Source organism: Fulmarus glacialis, unplaced genomic scaffold (genome assembly GCF_000690835.1).
Source record: "Fulmarus glacialis isolate BGI_N327 unplaced genomic scaffold, ASM69083v1 scaffold6535, whole genome shotgun sequence".
Classification (NCBI taxonomy): Eukaryota; Metazoa; Chordata; class Aves; order Procellariiformes; family Procellariidae; genus Fulmarus; species Fulmarus glacialis.
In genome coordinates, this window is record NW_009211064.1 from 5,600 (window position 1) to 9,956 (window position 4,357).

At 55.3% G+C, this 4,357-nt stretch overlaps 1 pseudogene; it reads left to right on the top strand.

Annotated features, from left to right (window-relative positions):
* The window catches only part of LOC104076491, a 7,776-nt pseudogene extending 4,054 nt beyond the window's left edge, over window positions 1-3,722 (top strand).
* Window positions 3,723-4,357: the final 635 nt, after the last annotated feature.

The following is a 4,357-nucleotide window of genomic DNA, read 5'->3' on the forward strand; positions in this document are numbered from 1 at the left end:
CCCAGTGAGCTTTGGGCTGGGGATCTCCTGGGTGCGGTGGCACGCCCTGTGCCCCAGGATCTCCTGTCAAGCTTATACCCAAGCCTTGCAGGGCTCCAGGCCCCTCCAATGTCTTTACCTCGGCCTCCTTCAGACTCTGAGCATTCATCGGGGATGCTTCCAGGGCCTGGCTGAGCCAGGGCACAGGGGAACGCTCCTTGCAACTCTCGCTAGCCGCCGGTGTACCCCTTGCACTCACAGACCCTGCAGGGAAGAATGCCCACCCGCTGCCCCACGACACTTTCCCATGCTTGGGATGGACCCCCAGCACGGCCCCACGGGTGCTCCCCAGGAAGGGGCACATGAACATCACAGAGCTTCACTTCCCCGACAGCAAGACCAAGACTGACCTCTGGCCTGTAGCAGTGAGTTCTGGACGTCAGGCCCAGTTATTCCTTCTGCTCTTGGATTTTCTTCATGAGGTCACGAGGCAAACAGCTCTCCTCCGCATGAAGCTTCTGATTACAGTTCCGAGAGGAAAGGAGGTGGAACAGCAGGCATGAAACACAGGCATGCTGCGATGGGTAGATGGAGGGAGGAGGTCCATGCTGCAGAACCTCCCAAAGATATCTCTTCAAAGAGAAAGATGCAGGCAATGAGCAAAGGCAGACACAGACTGACACACAAGTTATACTGAGTCAAACCAGAACGTGCTCAGGCCCTCACTGCTTTGGGATTGTTCAGCTGAGGGTTTCCAGGACTGACCGACGACTTGAGACTGGGACAAAACACTGCAGCATGACAAACACGCCCAGAAACTGAAGTTCTCATTTGGCCAAGACCTGCAGCTTAAATGGAGGTGAACAAGGGGCACTGCACCCCGGCCCGTGGACCCTCACCCACCCCAGCCCCCCACCTCAGGCTGGTACTGGTATCCGCAGGAACAGCATCGCCCCCACCCCATGCTGCTACCATTGCCCCCAGTACCTGCAGCCCCCAGCTCACCATGAGCAACCCCCACAAGTACCTCCCCGGGGACCCCCACAAGGGGACACCCACACCGCATCTCTTATGAAAAATCTCATTCCTGAACTATTGCACCAATTTGTCTTGAGATCATGAAATTGGATCAAGTTTCTTAAGATAGACAGATAGATAGATAGAGATACATATAGTTGACACTGTATACTGCACAGTCATGGTTCAGTCAGCATGACTAAAGGACCCCAGCTCCTTGCCAGGAGCACAGAAGGACAGCCCCCACCCTGAGGAGGAAGAAATGATACCCCTGCACTACCCAGATCACGCCAGCGTCCCAGCTTCTGCGACACCTCTGTGAAACCCTCCCCTTATCTGGCATCAGTGATAAGGAACTGCAGCCAGACCAACTCCAGGAACGTCTGGATCAAGAAAGAAGCAGATGGATGACGCTGCCACAGAATGAGAGTTGCTTTGCAAAACAGCACTGTGCTTGTGTGTGTTAAGTAGCTATTGGTCAAATCACTTTGGACCTGAATGCCTGAAAGCTATAAGAATCATGTGTAAAACCACATTTGCCCCCGTTTGAGTGGGATAGCTCACGTGCACAAATGCAAGAATTCCTCTTGTCATGCTATACTTTGCGTCCCAGCCTTTCTCCTCGGATGGCATGGGCCAGTTGCCAAATTTTTGTGACAATTTCCCATCATGGCCACACAGTACCACTTCCAGCACCGGTTCCACCACAGTTGGGAGCAGCATTTCCCACCCCTGGGGCAGAGAGGGGAGGACAAAAACAACCCAAAAGAGCCCAAATACCCCCATCCCCACCACCAGGGCAGGATGGGGCAGCACACACACGTGGGCATCGCAGGGTCGCTGGTGCTGGCCCCATCCCTTCCCCTTGGACAGGAAATTCACCTCCCTGCAAAAATCATGCTTGGGATGGGAAATGGTGGGGATGGGAGACCATTGTGATAGGAAACCATCATGGGACTGAGAAATCATCTTTGCGATGGCAAGGCATCATCGGGATGGGAAATCATTGTTGGGATGGGAAACGATCATGGTGACGGGAAACCATCATTGGGATGGGAAATCAGCATTGAGGACAGGAAATCATCAGCAGGATGGGAAATCATTGAGATGGGAAGTTGTTGTGGTATGAAAAATGAAACCATCGCAAGGCTGGCTGCAGCAGTTGCTGGTGGAATGATTGCCATGGGGACGGACCCCCCAGAACACTGTTTGCCCCAAACAAACCCCACACTGACCAACCGCCATGGCAGGTACAGCAGCAGGCTCCTGCTCCTCATGGTGCTCCTGACTTCCGGGTAACCCCCCAACTGGCTCTGCCCACCAATATCTCACTTCATCACCCCCCTCCATTTCCCCAACAGAGAGGTTCCCTCTCTGGCTGCTGATGGCGTCAGAGGTGCCCGGCGTGAGCTTCACCACCCAGGCCATGCTGCCACAGGTCACTGCCGGAGTGCTGCCCTCTGTCCCAGGGCTGCCAGTGTCCTCTGAGCCTGTCTAGGTCCACTCCATCACCTACCAGCTGGTGCAGGCCAGCGTCTGGCATGGGGTGCCAAGGCCCCTAAGGGCCCCGGGGCAGCTGGTGCAGCTCCCCTGTGGGGTGCAGCTCCCTCCCATGGGGCCGATCCCCCACAGGATCCAGCTCCCCCACGTGCCTGCTCCCTGTCCCCCTGCCAATAGCTGGGGACAGCAGGTACTGTCAGGGACACTGGTGTCCCACCAGCTGATGGGGCTGGGGCCATGGGCCATGGTCCAGGGGGAGCCCCTGTATTTCAAATAATGAATGACTAAGTGGTCAAGGGTGTAGTCTTAAGGGTCTTATCTCCTATGTGATTAGAGAATTAGAGAAAATTAAAAAGGAGGGAAGAAGGAGAGAAAAGGAGATTGAGGTGATAGAAAAGAGAGATATCAGCACCCTGGGTTCCAGCGATGTCTGGCAGTCTCTAGTTTGTGGTTTCTGGGTGGTGGGCTGGCAGCTGACCTGGCTAATCTTGCACCTTTTATGTCTGCTGTTCACTACAAACTGCCCCTCTGCTATGGTGGCAGTTTCATAGCTCAGAGAGTTTTGCTTCTATTGGTTCTTGTATGCCTCGTCTTCACTTAAAGTCACAGTGGACTTTCTTTTTACTGCACATATTCAGTGCGGAAGGGGCTTTGTTGGGTAGGGGGCTTTCCCTGCTGGTGGGTGGGGTTTTTACTATGCTACTTAGGATAGTTCACCTGTAGTTCAAGTAGTTGTTTCTGGCAGTATTTATTTTCTTAGTGCTTATCTCAGTACTCCCTTATTTGGCCGACTTAGCATGTTTCTTCCCCCAAGGCCATGCTCAGTTAACTCTCTACAGAGGTTGCATTTATCTCTGTAGAGCCTTCCTGGGATTCACCATCCCCCAGTCTTGCGAGTGTTTGAGACATTCCTTGGACAGGCTCAGGGGATCTCCACCCCTGCTCCCTTACTGAGTTTCATCTCCTGTTGTTGTCTGCCCCCTTCTGAGAAGAGAGTTCTTTGTTCCAGGGGGTTACAACTTAGCCTTGGTGTTAGATTTCAGTTGGTCTCCTACACCACCCCACTGGAGGAGTCGGTGCCTATCACACCCGAGCAGCGGCCTAAGTGGGAACACATCAAGAAGCTGGCCCAGGAGGAGCGGAAGCTGGCGGTCCTGCAGATGTCACTGGACCAACTGCAGTTTTTTCTGCAGAGGGAGGTCGACATGGAGATAGCCAATGAGTAAGGCTACCCATAACCCACCAGCCCAGCATTGTCCCTCATAGCACCCACGCGCAGGAGAGATCCGGAGGCAGAGACGTGCACCCACCCGCTCCAGCCCCAACCCTCTCCCAGATCCCTGTTTCTTGCTTAATTCATTAAAAGACTTGGGTGTTTGCTTTGCAGCGCCTCTGTCTGCCTGTGGTCATTTGCTCAGTGGGAGGGAGTGGGGGGGGGTTAAGGCAGTCCCTGCCCACCCCGGGGGTGGCTGAGCTGGGCTGGGGATGGCCACCGAGAGGATGGGTAGACGGGGCATTGCTCTGGGTGGCGGGCACCCGTGGGACAAACCACGTTGATTAGCACCAATGCCGGGAGAAGGGGGGCCTCCATCACTGTGCCAGTACCGGCATCGCCACCCCGGTACTATCATCACCATCACTGCCCCAGCACCAGCATCACTGCCGGCGAGCTGGATCTGGCCATGGGAAGGAGCCGCGGCTGCCCCGGGGGGCCAGGCAAGGACTGGCTGAACGTGGAACACTCACCTTGCACCTGGCCAGCGAGTGGGCATCGCTGGCTGGGGCTTGCACACTGAGATCCCAGACTTGGCACTGCACTGGCTGCCCAGCTCACTTGGCACCCTCTACGGCCTCGTCCGGC